This window comes from Trachypithecus francoisi, unplaced genomic scaffold, assembly GCF_009764315.1.
Source record: "Trachypithecus francoisi isolate TF-2019V2 unplaced genomic scaffold, Tfra_2.0 Lachesis_group5, whole genome shotgun sequence".
NCBI lineage: Eukaryota > Metazoa > Chordata > Mammalia > Primates > Cercopithecidae > Trachypithecus > Trachypithecus francoisi.
This window is the reverse complement of record NW_022681470.1, coordinates 38,947,112-38,963,642: the sequence shown is the minus strand read 5'-3', so window position 1 is coordinate 38,963,642 and position 16,531 is coordinate 38,947,112. Positions and strand designations below refer to the sequence as shown.

General features: G+C 41.5%; 1 pseudogene; it reads left to right on the top strand.

The window, feature by feature from the left end:
* The first annotated feature begins 8,117 nt into the window (after positions 1 to 8,117).
* Positions 8,118 to 8,533, top strand: LOC117074056 (annotated as a pseudogene).
* Positions 8,534 to 16,531: the final 7,998 nt, after the last annotated feature.

The following is a 16,531-nucleotide window of genomic DNA, read 5'->3' as shown; positions in this document are numbered from 1 at the left end:
TCTGTGAGACTGTTATCACATCACTGAAAATAACTCATAGGATTTTCATGCAATTTGAAGAATAAGTCTGGAGACAGGCAGCCTTTTCCCAGAGCAACTGAAACTAAGGGCCAGCAAGAGACCGATGTGTCCACCAGCCAGGAAGATGTGCCTTGGACAGTGGTTTAACATATGAGCCTGCATAGACGGAGAAGGGACAGATGATCTGGATTGCAAGTATTTGTGTTCAAACTGCTCTTCACTTCAGCAGTTTTTATATGGTGTCCTCTCTATAGCATAAGAACATCAGAGATCTATCCACTTAACAGTGGTTAGTTTCCTGAGAAATGCTGGGGAGATCCATCTGCTTATGGATAAAAACTAAAATAACTATCATTTACTGAGCACTTACTATGTGCCAAGCACTGTGCTCAGCACTTCATACGCATGATTTCATTTACACTTCAGAATCCCACTATGAGGCAGGTACTACTATTATCCTCGTTATACAAATAAGAAAACTGAAGCTTAGAGGGTTTGAGTTTCCCAAAGTTAGCAGGCAAAGGGGCAGTATTTAAAATCTAGGACTGCTTGACTCCATAGTTCCTCCCTAACCTGAAAGAACCTATCTATGCTGTTGAGTAGTTTTTATCATTTTTTAAAATGAGAGAAAGAGAGGATGGGAGGAAGAGAGAAAATCAAATTATTTGAAGGTACCTTGCATTTTTGTCTTGTTACAGACCATGTACAATCCAAGCCCGCCATACAAGTCATTACCCTACATAAGAGTCCATGCCTGCTTGTCCAGAGTTTGGGAAAAGCCAGAGCACAGCCTAGAATAAATGCAATGATGTATCACATGTATTCTTTTCCCTCTTATTTACATTTCTTCTGAGAGAGCCCTGTGCTGCTTGTAGGACAAAGATGAGCTCCAATGCTTAAGTCTCATTATGTGTAACTTAGTAAAAATGTGAAGTTAGAAGCAAAAAACCACATTATAAGTGCATAATGACTGCAACTCTTTAAAGACATGAATATTTGGTGGAAGGAGGAAGAGAAGGAAATAAGCAAAAATGAAAATGGTCCTATTAGAAAAATGGCATTATGAGTGATTTTTGCTGCAATTTTTCAAACTTTCTGTGATCCTGCATGATTAGTCCATTCACTGAGTTGGTTGTGTAGTGATTGCCTACTGTGTGTAATGCTCTGTATTCGGCAGTAGGGAAGCATCAGAGAACAATGCAATCCCTGCCTACCGGAAGCTCATCATCTAGTAGAGCTCATCATCTAGCAATTCAATAATAAGATCTATTAAAGTGTGACGAGTGCTATTGAAAAGGAAGTTCATTGTGCCATAGGAGCACATACCATGGATAATTAGCCTACTGAAGGAAGGGGGAGAAGTCTTCCTGCATGAAGTGCAAGAAAAATGATACCTGAAAGCCAGCTAGGGTGTGGGGAAGGTGAGGATCATCCTAAATTAAAGCAGCAGCACATTGGTATGAAAGCCTAGAGGCAAGAACTGATGAGTTGGCAAAGACTGAAGAAAGCACAGAGCACATTGTTAGGAAACGACAGGGGCAAGACTAGAGAGGCACAGAGAGCTGAAGCTGTTAGAGGCCAGGTGAGTGAAGGTGCTGAGCGGAGCTCTATCCCAAAGCAATGGGGAGCTGCAGAAGGGCTCTAAGGTCAGAGTGATATGATCATTCTTGGATGAATGACCTAATCATTTTTTATTGTAAAAGGGCATCAGCCCTTTGAGAAGAACAGAGAAGTTTTGATGTAGCTATCTTAGGAGAAAGGAGAAAGACCCAGTTTGTGAACCAGTGGTGGATTGGCCCATGTTTTCCAAACTCAACTGGTTGCTGAAGGTCATCATCTAGCAATTCAACAATAAGGTCCATTAAAGTGTGACAAGTACTATTGAAATGGACACTGAAGGTCCAATTGAGTTTGGAAAACATGTTTCATTAAAGGTTCAACCGAACCATCTGTTAGACAAGCTTGTCTAATCCATGGCCCACGGGCCACATGTCACCCAAGATGGCTTTGAATGCAGCCCAACACAAATTTGTAAACTTTCTTAAAACATTATGAGATTTTTTGCAAATTTTTTTTAGCTTATCAGCTATCATTAGTGTTAGTATATTTTGTGTGTGGCCCAAGACAGTTCTTCTTCTTCCAATGTGGTCTAGGGAAATGAAAAGATTGGACAGCCCTGTGCTAGAATCCCAGTAAAGAACCAAATATATCAACAACTGCCTCCAAGAAGCTGGAGTTTGGAAATGTCTGAGTGAAAAGGGATCAATGTGGGGTCACTCTGATCAGAGCAATTGCTGGTTCTGAGGTGCTTTCAGATCTCTGTCCCACCTGAATCCACATCACCATCTCTTTTTTTTGTTTGTTTGTTTCTTTAAGTGAGAGAGATAGTAGGCTGAGCACGGTGGCTCATGCCTGCAATCCCAGCACTTTGGGAGGCCAAGGCAGGAAAATCGCTTGAGCCCAGGAGTTTGAGACCAGCCTGGGCGACATAATGAGCCTCTTCTCTACCAAAAAAAAAAAAAAAAAAAAAAAGCCAGGCATGGTGGTGCATGCCTGTAGTCCCAACTACTCAAGTGGCTGAAGTAGAAGGATCACTTGAGCCCAAAAGGTCTAGGCTGCAGTGAGCCATGATTGCACCATGGCACTCCAGCTCAGGAGACAGAGCCAGACTCCATCTCAAAAGAGAGAGGGCTTTGGGAGGCCGAGACGGGCGGATCACGAGGTCAGGAGATCGAGACCATCCTAGCTAACATGGTGAAACCCCGTCTCTACTAAAAAATACAAAAAACTAGCCGGGCGAGGTGGCGGGCGCCTGTAGTCCCAGCTACTCGGGAGGCTGAGGCAGGAGAATGGCCTGAACCCGGGAGGCGGAGCTTGCAGTGAGCTGAGATCCGGCCACTGCACTCCAGCCTGGGCGACAGAGCGAGACTCCGCCTCAAAAAAAAAAAAAAAAAAAAAAAAAAGAGAGGGGCAGAGGGAAGGAGGGAGGGAGAGAGGGAGAGGGAGAGACTGCAAGGAGACTTAAAATCTGAGCCTAGGAAAGACTTGAGAGAAGTATCTCCTGGTTCCAGGCAGTAAGACATTGTGACTGCAGTATTTTACCACCAGAGGACATTGCTGCTCTCAGTCTTGCCTTTCCAAAAGCCAATGACAAGAAAAGAGTTTTAGGGAACTGGCAATAAAGCATAGGTCCCTGCTCTCTAATTTACTTAGATGATACCACAGAGGCCTATAGTAGGATGAGGATGAGAGAATGTGAAAGGAGAAAATATAGAGGAATAAATATGTCACTATCTTTTCCAAACTCACAATGGCAGACAAAAGTCTAACAGACAAGAATTTATTAGCCTGCAAAACGTGACAGAGTATCTGAAATTGGCATTGTGCCGTATCTTAGTCAGTTTGCGCAGCTCTAACAAATGCACCATAGACTAGGTGGCTTATAAACAGCAGAAACTTATTTCCTACAGTTCTGAAGGCTGAAAAGTCTGAGATCAGGGTGCCAGCATGGTCATGGTCAGGTTCTGGCAAGGGTTCTCTTCCAGGTTGCACACTTTCCATCTTTCCATTGTATCCTCTCCTGTTGGAAGGAGAGTAAGAGAGTCTCTGGGGTCTCTTTTATAAGGTGCTAATCCCATTCATGAGGGCTCTACCCTCATGACCTAGTCACTTCCCAAAGACCCCTCCTCCTAATACCTAATATTGGAAATTAGGATTTCAACATATGAATTTTGGGGGACATGAACATTCAGTCTATTGCATCAAGATGTGAGTCATCTATGTTATTCTCCATAGTACCACATCATCTAGCACAGTGCTTAGTACAGAGAAGATGCTCAAAATAATTGTATAATGAGTGACTGCATGGTGTCCCTAGGTGGGGGACAGATCTGCTCATCTCAGGGCACCTGCCTCCTTCTGCCCTATGCCCTATGCCTTGCACTCACGGAAGGCTGCTTTTTTCCCCTCTAAATATCCATGGGGATTTGCATGTTGAAAAAAAATCAGATTCTTGGCTGGAAGAGAATTTCTTAGCCTGGTGACATTAAAACCAATAAGAGAAGAATGTTGAGCCAAGGCAGAAGACAGTGGATTCAGTGTACAGACTGTGGGTCCAGTCAGACTGGCAGGAAACCTGAGAACTTCAAAGTTCCAGGTCTGTCTGAAATGCCTGTTGCTATGGACTGAATTGTGTCCCACCACCAAATTCAGATGTAGGAGCTCTAACTCCAGTGCTCATTGTGATGGTGTGGGAGGTAATTAAGTTCAGATGAGGTCACAAGGGTAGGTCTTCATGACGGGTTGGGATTCGTGCACTGGTAAGAAAAGGAAGAGACACCAGAGCTCATGCACTCTCTCCTCTCCACCCCAGCCTCTCTCTCTCCATCATGGGAGGACACAGCAAGAAGGCAGCCATATGCAAGCAAGAAAGAGAGACCTCATCAGAACCTGATCATGCTGGGACCCCAGTCTTGTACTTTCAGCCTCCAGAACTATGGGGAAAACATTTCTATTAAGCCATCCAGTATGTGATATTTTATTATGACAGCCAGAGCTGACTAATATAACCATAAATCAGCTGTTAAGGAGTTTGCCCAAGGGTCATTCTCACTTGTCCAAACTGGTTTTGGTGGTGAGCTGCTAATGTCATTCTGGTGGTGTGATGCCTGCTACCAGAAAGCTGCCATTAGAAATTCTCCCTCCATTAAAGTACAGCCCTTTCCAGCTGAATGAGCCTTGACAAACAAATTAGATGATTCATCCTATGCCTGAAGGCTGTTTGGCTTTGTTGGAATCCTTAGCATACCACTACTGAAGGATTTTTTAAAATATTATTTTGTTTTAAATAGAATCTATGTCAAGCATTAATTGTTATCCATGCATTGATGCTGGAAAAATTTATCTTCTCTGTCTGTAATGAATTTTTTTAAATTAACTTTATTTTTTATTTTAAACTAATGTTGAGCACTAAAATGGTAAGCCTTCCTCTGATCATCTAAAATAGGAAAAAGAAAGTAAATGAATAACAGCCACATACTAAGTTTTTGAATTGCAAGTGAGCCAATAAACACTTAGATTTTATAAGCATTATTGTACCCTAAGAATCGTAGATAATGCGTGGGATCTCCAGTAGATAACATGCCCTGCTGCTTTTGAGGATAATACATGGGAAGAAGTGTGCACATTTATGGTTTAAATGTGCCCCCCACAAAAACCATGCATTGGTAACTTAATCTCCATTGCAACTGTGTTGAGAGGTGAGGTCTAGTGAGAGGTGATTAGGCCATGAGGGCTCCACCCTCATGAATTGATTAATACAAACCCACAAGATTGGGTTCATTCTAAAAGAGTGAGTTTGGTCCCTGGTCCCCAGCCCCCTGTGCCCTTCCACTATGAGATGACTTAGCAAGAAGGCCCTTGCTAAATGCCAGCCTTTCCATCTTGGACTTCCTAGCCTCCAGAACCATAAGCCAATACATTTCTAATCTTTATACATTACTCGGTCTCAGGTATTCTTTTATGAAAGCACAAGACAGACTAAGGCAGGAAGGTTTGCATATGTCAACTTGATTAACCTGGAAGTATATTTCCCAGAGTCCCCCTCCCTATATGGTTCTGGATTAGAGTTGTCAAAAAAGAAATGTGCATGAGATTTGAAAGACTAAAGCAGGATGATTACCTCTGAAAGTCATTGTGATTAGACATGATGACAGATGCAGAGGTGCTGGCAGGTTCCAGTTTGTCCTTGCTGCAATCTGCTCTACATTCTACCTATGTTCCAACTGTTGACCCCACTGATCAACAGTGGTCTGAGGGTCCAGGCCTATCACCGTATGTTGGCAGTGGCAGCAGTTTCTCATGGGCTTCCCATGAGCTTGCCATCGCAGTTTCACTTCTGCAGTGGGACATGCATGACTGTTACTTACTCTTGCTCTGATCTTTCAACTCTCCAGTGGCACCTTCACTTTCTCTGCTTCTTCCATAATTATGTAAGGTCTAAATTTCATAATAAGTCCCTTGTTTCATAACTGACAGTGGTTCCTCTTTCCTGTTGGAATCTCAAGATACCCCGTGGGAGGGAATTATTGTTAATTACTGGAGGATTCCTGCTTGGAGAAGCATTACAGTTTGGACTCAGAGATACTGGGTATCCACCTCAGTTCTCCCACAAGCTATCTAACCTCTCAAGCCCTATTTATTTTATTTTATTTTATTTTATTTTTGAAACAGGATTTGGAGTGCAGTGATGTGATCTTGGCTCACTGCAGCCTCCACCTCCTGGGCTCAAGTGATCCTCCCACATCAGGCCTCCTGAGTAGCTGGAACTACAGGTGTATGCCACCACCCCCAGCTAGGTTTTGTAATTTTTGTAGAGATGGGGGTTTCACCATGTTGGACAGCCTGGTCTTGGAACTCCTGGGCTCAAGCAATCTACCCACCTTGGCCTCTCAAAGTGCTAAGATTACAGGTGTGAGCTACCACACCTGGCCCCCATTTTCTTTTCTTCTAACCAATAACATATAACATATATATACACACACACACACACACGTATATATATATATAATATATATATATATATAAAATATATTAACATATAATAAATAGCCAATAACATGAGCTACCTTATATTAGAGAGTCTTTGTGAGGTTTAGATGACATGTTGCATGTAAAGCACTTAGTCTAGCAAATAGTAAATGCTCAGTAAATGTCAATTTTTTTTTTCACTGACAATTCTTGCTCCAGAATTGTTAGTTATTATTGAAGGAGCTTAATGCCTGAAGGGGAACCAGGTACTAGAGCCTAAAATATATGAAGAAAAGCAAACCATTAAGCATAGGTGTTTTAAGGTTTGGGGAGAGCTGAGATTGGCAAGACAAGCAGGAATCAGCAATGGGTGGAGCACAACAGGGAGGCAAGATGGAAGGAATGGTGCAGCTCAGGAGAGAAGCTGTAAACGTCAAGTACCCAAGCACCAGGGGAACAGAGACATAAAACTGCAGGTTCAGAATGGGCATCACTCACTCTCTGCCGCGGGTCCCTCCTGCTAAGTCAAGCCAGGTCTCCCTGGATCACTGGCTGCTATGTAGGATTTAGCATAGGGGAATTTCTGGATCACTCTCCTGGTTCACAGCTCTTACTCTGCTTCAGTATTGAAGATGTTTTTGGTGGCACTAAAAGAAATGTAGAAGGCCAGCACCCACTTGGTCCCCTCTCAGAGTGTCACAGCAGCCATAATGGGGGAAGGAGGAGTTATGTCATACAGAACCTCACACTTCAACCCTAGTAAAAAGAGCAGAGATTCAGGGTGAATGTGCATGTGTGTGTGGGGGGGTGAGGGGGACAGGTATAATGAGTGATAATAGCTAGGTAGACACCCTGTTCATAACCTCTACCTCTTCAAAGAGATCCAAGAAACTATGTTGAGTTGGAATCATGCCTATGTTGGAGAATAAAAAAGCCCACACTTCCTTCTTCCTGAACTAACTGCATTAGGATCATGTGCCACTAAGGCATCAACCATGGGCAATGAAAAGGCTTTAAACAAATGGAAAAAAATCTGGATATCACATGGGATGAGAAAACATGATTAGAGAGAAGTGTAGATGTGTGACTTTACAGAAGGCTCTGGACGTACCTAATAGCTATCTTTGGCTGTCTGAAAGCCTCCATGGGAAGAAAGGTTGGAGATCAATGAATGGAAATTAAGAGAAGGTAGGTTTGTCTCAGTGTATCTCTGTCATTGAGGATTTCCAAGCAGAAGCCAGAAGAAGAAGAAGAGGAAGGGAGTGATAAGGAGGAGAAAAGGAAGAAGAAAGAGGAGGAGAAAGAGGAAGAAGAAAGAGGAAGAGGAGGAGGTCACCATTCATTGAGAACTTCCTATGAACCAGGCATTGTTTTAAATAAGCTACATATATTATCTTATTAAAATCTTACAGTATCACAACCCAGCTTTAGGGGAAGCCCAGGCCAGCCCAGTTACGCCCACTGTGGGTTGTGTCCTACCTTTCACTTGCTATTGGGAGGACTGGTGTGCTCTTGCAGCCCCTTTATTCTACTCACCTATGCAGGTTTTTAAAACTTCAGCTCTAAAAATGGGCAGAATTTTCCTTGATCGTATTGGCAGTACCCATCTGTCTTCTTGTGCAAACTGTGATATAATCCTGACCAATGGCTCAGAACTCAACTCATCTCTACTAGGTGCACAGGCACCACTAGCAGGGCATTTCTTTGTCACAAAGTAGTTAACCTATAGTATGGTGAAGTTCAAGATCAGATCATGCTCATTGGCTGCCACATGGTTCAAGATGTGAGCTACAAAAACTGCAACAGCCAACTGGGATGGATCTGTGAGTCTGCCACTGAAGACAGCCAGCATTATAAGGAAGCCTGTGTGATCCTGAAATGTGCTCTAGTTTGAGAGAATGAGGGCTTTGAGGAGCATGTACCATTCAATAACTCTTGGAAGAAAATGACCTCAATCCATCTTTTCCCAGGTTTCCTTCACTAAAAACAAAAATCTGCTTACACACACTGCCAGCTTAGCATCAGAGTCAGGTTAATAAACTGTGGAACGAGAGGTTGTGAGAATCTAAGATGGAACCTTTCTTTCTTTTTAAATTTTTTTTTCCATATAATGGCAGAATGTGGAAAAAATATTATGTAGATGCCATTAATTTTTCCCTATGTTTACATCTTAAGGCAGAAGAGTCTGTCTGCAACTATGTGATGGGCTGTGTAAAGAAAAAAATCTGGGCTATTAAAGTAGAAAAGTATGTTTTTCATAAAATTTGAAAGGAAATATGTCAAGAGCATGGGTTTTTAACTTGAGCTTTATTTAAACTACTTTTTTAAAAACCCAATTATTTTACCTGACTTGCTAGCTTCAGAGAAGAGATCCAAATCTGGGCCCAGCACTAAGGACTCAGTTTTAGCGTGACCTGTGCTGGCCATGTGCCATATTCTTGTTGGAGACGAACCATAGCATTTTCCTTGCCAGTCTTGACCCAAAGGTGTCAGCATTCCAGTTATTTATCACCATATAATTGGTGTTGATTGGAAACTTTTTCTGAAATGGGGCAGAATTGCTTGGTTGTCTTTTTCTTTGTAACAAGCATAGTAATATAAATAAAGTAATAGTTGGGAAAAAATCTTACAATATCCCTATAAAGTATTGAGGCACAGAGAAGTTAAATAAACTGCCCATATTTACAGGATTTGGGATGATGGAGCTGAGACTTAAACCCAGGAAAGTCTGTTTCCAGATCCTATGCTCCAAACGACTACATTCTTTGATTTATAATGCAAGGAGATTCCTGTATCCAGCAGGAGATCAGGTGTTATTATTTCTGAGCTTTCCTCCAACTCAGACCACTCAAGCTCTTTCCAGGGCTAAGATGGTTGGTGTCCAGTACCATTCAACAGTTATGGAACACTGACCATTCACCAGGCTCTGGGCTGGGCACTCGGGGCATTCAGATGAATAAGACAAGACAGTCCTGTAATAGACAAAGGTGCAGGGAACTTCCGTGGTCCACAAAGACAGAATCACAGTCTTTCCTCTGAGAGTTGGCAAGCTTATAAAGAAGGCAGTATTTGCTTTTGAAACACCCTATTCTCACCTTAGCTCCTTTTGTCACCACACTCTCCTTTCTAGTGTCAACCAGCAAACCCACAAACATCTCACTGTTGAGTGAGGGTTCCTGACCGTGTGTGGCACTAAGAAGGCTGAGCAGCAGAGTGAGCGTGTGTATAACGAGGCAAACTTGTTTTCAAGGTTCAGCTCAGCCACTGCTGGGTAGAATAAATCCTGTGTTTAAGGCAAAGCAGCCAGAGATATTAGCCCCCCTCCCATACCTGCCAGTTATGACTCATTCTCCCTGCTTCACCTAAAGCTATCAGATCTGGACAGGAAAATAAAGAGGTATTGTGTAATCTGTGTAATCATTTTGAATTCTGTAAACATGGGCAGTACATTTAACTTCTCTGTGCCTCAGTACTTCACGGGACTGTTGTAAGATTTTTTTTTCCCTACTATTACTTTATTTATATTACTATGTTTGTTACATGGAAATGGACAACCAAGCAGTTCTGTCCCATTTTAGAAAAACATATAGGTACACACACACACATACACACACACACACACACACACGTATGTACGATTGTCCTATAATTAAAGATATTTTTTGAGCCCTTGCTATATGCCAGGCAACATTCATGAGCTTTACCCGTTTTAGTTCATTAAATCCTTATCACAACCATGTTGGATCAGTGTCATGGCAGCTACATTTTACAGATGAGAAAATGAGACATAGAGAAATAAAGCAAATTATTCAAAATCACAGGACTAGTAAATAGGGAGTCAGTTTAGCACATAAACAATACTGCTTCTGTCACTAAAATAGAAAATTGAGCTTTGAGAATTAATAAATTAACCTGAAAGCCACAGTAGGGCAGTGAGAGGGTCAGAATGCCACCTGATAAGTATGTTCACCATGTAGGGGCCTGTTTCTACCACTCCCGTATCTCCCAAGAGGACACAGAAAAGATCCTCAGCAATCCTTCCCCCAATAAACATGGCTGTTGGTGGCTTTGCGTAGTGATATACATTCCTCAGTGTCTATGTATGCTCGTGTATATGTAGGTTGGTGCAAAAGCATTTGCAGTTTTGCCATTGAAAGTAATGGTAAAACTTCAATTACTTTTCCACCAAACTAATACTTGCTTTTCAGGGTCCCAACTGCATAAAGGCTAATCCCTCTGCTCATTCATTTTTAGAATGTCAGAGACTAAAGATGTGATTCTTTGCATTCTTTGCAAAATGCAGAGAATATGCAAAATGCATATTCTCTGCATTTTGCTCCAAGCATTGATCCATCAATTGCCTTTGCTCTTCACAGAAGTGAAATAGGACAATGGAGATACAAACGGTGCCAAAAATCCCTGCCCCTAAGGGAAGAAAAGAGGAACATTGGATTGTTCCCTTCATAATCTGACAGGCGCTTGAGAAGAAAGAGCCCATATTTAATATGGTTAATGCATTTTAACTTTAGAGCAATAACATTTTTCACAGAAAAAAAAGGGTAATATATTTCAAGAGTAAGAAGTCATACCAACAAATGAGAAAGTTCAAAGTATATCCATGAGGCAGGAACTTAAATTCTGGACTGATTATACTTGTGTAATCTATAGCAGGTAATTAAACTCCGTGCATCTCAGCTTCCTCATCTATGAAATGAACCAAGTTTTATAGATAAGGAAAGTTTGTCTGGCAGAGCATCACAATGCAGTAAATGCTAGTTTATGTTTCAGTAGTCAGAAAGAGTACTGGGCAAAAAAAGCATATTTTCATATATTTCTCTCTCTTTTTTTGTTGTTTTTGTTTTTGTTTTTTTGTTTTCGAGATGGAGTCTGCTCTGTTGCTCAGGCCGGGGTACAGTGGTGCGATCTCAGCTCACTACAACCTCCACCTCCTGGGCTCAAGCGATTCTCCTGCCTCAGCCTCCCTAGTAGCTTGAATTATAGACGCACACTACCACACCCAGCTAATTTTTGTATTTGTGGTAGAGACGGGGTTTCATCATGTTGGCCAGACTGATCTCAAACTCCTGACCTCAGGTGATCTGCCCGCCTCGGCCTCCCAAAGTGCTGAAGTGATTGCTTTAGTGTCTATCACCCAGAGACAGAATTAATGGAGTTTTCAGATTGCATGAAAAGATTCTCTGAAAGCCAACAAAGCCTCTGACTTCATGCAAAGCATCTCAACTCATGTTAAAAAGTTCAAGGAAGTAAATTTTGAAGTTGAAATTATAGAACTCTTAGAAAAGAACCTACATCCAAATTCCTGCCATTTGAGGATAGTCAAAAATTTGTTAGACTCAAAAAGCATAAAGCATAAAAAGTTAAAAATCGATACATTGGATTTCATCAAAATTAAACATTTATTCCCTGTGAAAGGCATCATTAAGAAAATAAAAAAGTAAGCCAAATACTGGGAGAAAATAGTCCCAATTCATATATTAGCAAAGGATTTGTATTCAAGACATATAAAGAACTCTTGCAACTAAATCATAAGACAATTCAGTTAAAATGGACAAAAGACGAGCAGACATTTCACAGGAAATATATGAAGGGCTCCTAAAAGACACTTGACATCACTAGATAGATACACACAAATTAAAACCATTCTGAGATACAATACGTATTCATTGAATTACTAAAATTAAAAGACAAACAAAATGTATTAGTTTCCTATTGCTGCCATAATAAATTACCACACACTTACAACAACACAAACTTATTGTCTTACAGTTCTTGAGGTGAGACATCTGAAATGGGGCTTACAGGGCTAAAATCAAGCTGTCTGCAGAGCTGCATTCCTTCTGGAAGCTTTAAGAGAAAACCTATTCTTTGACTTTTCTATTTTTTTAGTGGCGGCCTCATTCCTTAGCAGATGACTACATCACTCTGACCTGTTTTCATCCTCACATCTCCTCTAACTCTTCTGCCTCCACTTTCCATCTTTTAAGGACCTTTATGATTATTTTGGCTCATCTGGATAATCTCTTCATCTCAAGATCCTTAACCAGGCTGGGCATGGTGGCTCACACCTATAGTCCCAACACTTTGGGAGGCCGAGGTGGGAGGATCACTTGAGCTCAGGAGTTCGAGAGTAGCCTGGGTAACACAGCAAGATCCTCTCTCTACAAAAAATAAAATAAAATAAATAGCCGGGCATGATAGTGTGTGCCTGTAGTCCCAGTGGGAAGATCGCTTGAGCCTGGAGGTTGAGGCTGCAGTGAGCCATGATTGCACCACTGGACTCCAGCCTGGACAACACAGAAGAGTCCTCTCTCAAAAAAAAATCCTTAAAAAAAAAAAGATTCTTAATCACATCTACAAAGTCCCTTTTGCCATGTAAGGTAACATATTTACAGGTTTTGGGGATTAGAACATGGACATCCTTTGGGAGCTATTATTTTGTCTACTGCAAATATCAACTGTTGGTGAGAATGTTGTGATGGTTAATTTTATGGGTTAACTTGACTGGGCTAAGGGATGCCAGATAGCTGGTATAACTTTTTCTGGTATGTCTGTGAGGATATTTCCAGAAGACATTAACATTTGACTTGGTAGAAAATAAAGAAAATCACCCTTCAATGTGGGCAGGCATTGTTCCATCCATTGAGGACTCAGACAGAACAACAACAACAACAAAAAACTGAGGGCACATTCACGCTCTCTGTTTAAACTGGGACACCCATCTTCACCTATCTTTGGACAAGAGTACTACTGACTGTTAGACCTCCTAACTCACTACTGGCTTTCTTGGTTCTCCAGCTTGCAGACAACTTCTTGGCCTCTGTAATTGTGTAAGCCAATTCCCATAATAAATTATATACATATATAGAATCTCTTATTGGTTCTGTTTCTTTGGAGACCTTTGATTAATACAGAGGTAGAATACCTGGAACTCACACTGCTGGTGGGAACATAAAATGGTACAGCTATTTTAAAAAGCTATTTGCCAATTTCTTGAAAGTTTCTTACCTAACCACCCAGCAATTTCACTGCTAGGTATTTACCCAAAAGAAAGGAAAACATATATCCACACAAAGACTTGCACACAATGCAACTTTATCATGTTCACAACCTGGAAACAACTAAAATGTCTATCTACAGGTGAATAGATTTTTAAAAGTTATAATATACAGTATTATGCTCAGTAATAAAAATGAACAAATGATGGGTATATGCAACAACATGAGTGAGCAAAACACCACCAAACACAGAAGAGTACATATTGTATGATTCCGTTGTATAAAATTCTAGAATAAGCAAAATTAACATGTAATGACAGAATCACTTGGGGCCCAAGTGGACTGTAGATAGGCAAGAAGAAATTCTTGGGGTGATGAAAATGGGCTAAATCTTGATTGCAGTAGTAGTTACATGAGTGTATTCATTTGTCAAAACTAACTGAACTCCACCCAACAAAGGAGTACATTTTGTTGTATATTAATTATACCTCCATAAAGTTCAATATTTTTCTATTCTGAGAAGGATATTACTTGCCCTCTCTGATGAGGCTAAATAGCTTCCAGGAATCTCTTCCTGTCTAGCAAGAAGTGCTTCAGTGGCCATTAGGCTCCATTTCCTCTTACTTTGCTCTCAATTGAGATTAAACAAACAAACAACAAAACTCTATGGAACTTGGATCTCAAAGAGATATCTGCACTCCCATGTTTCTTGCAGCATTATTTACAATAGCTAAGGTGTGTAAGCAACCTAAGTGCCCACCAACAGATGAATGGATAAAGAACATGTAGTATATATACACAATGGAATACTATACAGCCTTGAAAAATGAAATCCTGTCATTTGCAACAACATGGATGAACCTGGGGGATGTTATGCTAAGTGAAGTAACAGGCACAGAAAGACTAATTTCACTCGTATGTGGACTCTAAAAAATTTGAACTCACAGGCTGGGCATGTTGACTCATGCCTGTAATCCCAGCACTTTGGGAGGCCGAGGCAGGTGGATCACTTGAGGTCAGGAGTTTGAAACCAGCCTGGCCAACATGGTGAAACCCCCATCTCTACTAAAAATGCAAAATATTAGCCAGTCATGGTGGTGCATGCCTGTAATCCCAGTTACTCAGGAGGCTGAGATAGGAGAATCGCTTGAACCTGGGAAGCAGAGGTTGCAGTGAGCTGAGATTGCACTGAGACGCCATCTCAAAAAATTTTTTGTTTTTGGAACTCATAGAAGAGAGTAGAATCGTGGTTACCAGGGACTGGGAGGTTGGGGGCAGGAATGGTGAACTCTTGGCCAAATGGTACAAAGTTTCAGTTAGACAGGATGAATAACTTCTGGAGATCTCCTGTACAGTATGGTAACTGTAATTAATAGCGTATTGACTATTTGAAAATTGCTAACAGAGTAGATTTCAATTGTTCTCACCACAAAAATTGATAAATGTGTGAGATGATTGCTATGTTAATTGCCTTTAATAATTTCAGTATGTATACTTATATCAAAACATCATAATGTACACTGCAAGTAAATACAGTTTTGTCAATTATAGCTTCATAAAGCTAGGGAGAGTGGAGAATGGCTCCTCAACAATCTTCAAGTGCTGTAAGGCTCTTAGCCAGGACCTAAGTCCCCTGAAAACCATTCCTTCAGGAGGCTTCCTCAAACCGTAATTTGCCCTGTGAGTATGCCCATTCTCCCTACTGTGAAAAGCCCTAAGTTGCTCACAATTGGAGAAATGACTGAGCCAAAACAAAGGGATGAGCTGCAATGTGATCACAAATTTGGAAGGAATCCTGATGGACTGTCTCATTTTGATTTGTTCTGCTTTCTCCAAGCTGGGTCTGTTTTACTCAAGCAATTGAAAAATGTCCATGAAATGCCGCGTGCTATGCCTTGAATTAATTATGACAGCAGCTCTCATTTATTCAGACCTTATTCTGTCCCAGGGGCTGGGCCAACTACTTTACGTGCATTGTATATAAATTAGTCTTCCTAGCAACCTCATGAGACAGATACTATTACCACCTTCATTTTATGGATAATGGATTAAAAGTCAAAGTGGTTAAGTGACTTCCTCTTTGTCAGTGGAGAACCAGGACTAGAATCCAGGTTTTTACAGCTGCAGAGCCCATTAAACCATCATCGTATACTGTTGATCCTTGTTTTCACAGATTTCAACATGTTGGGAGGATGACATAGAAACCTGAAACTAAGCATACAGGGAAGTGGGCTCTAGCCTATTTGAAAAGGCTCTGGAGGGCTGGGCATGATGACTCACATCTGTAATCCCAGCACTTTGGGAAGCCAAGTTGGGAGGATTGCTTGAGCCCAGGAGTTTGAGATCAGCTTGGGCAACATGGTGAGACCCTGTCTCTACTAAAAATTAAAAAATTAGCCCAGCATGCCTGTAATCCCAGCTACTATGGAGGCTGAGGCAAGAGGATCACTTGAGTCTGGAAGGTCAAGTCTGCAGTGAGCCTTGATCACACCACTGCACTCCTCTCTGGGTGACAGTGAGACTTTGTCTCAAAAAGAAAAAAAAAGAAAAGGCCAGGCACGGTGGCTCATGCCTGTAATCCCAGCACTTTGGGAGGCCAAGGCTGGCAGATCATGAAGTCAAGAGATCGAGACCATACTGGCCAACATGGTGAAACCCCATCTCTACTAAAAATACAAAAATTAGCTGGGTGTGGTGGTGTGCACCTGTAATCCCAGCTACTCAGGAGGCTGAGGCAGGAGAATTGCTTGAACCTGGGAGGCAGAGGTTGCAGCAAGCTGAGATTGCCCCACTGCACTCCAGCCTGGTGACAGAGTGAGACTCTGACCAAAAAAAAACAAACAAACAAAGGAAAGAAAGAAAGAAGAAAAGGCTCTGGAAAAACCCTTTTCTACTCTCCCCTCTCTAACCTGTGCTTTTTCCACCCAAGCATCCTAGACTTTTGTAATTAGCAGAATGCTTCCAGA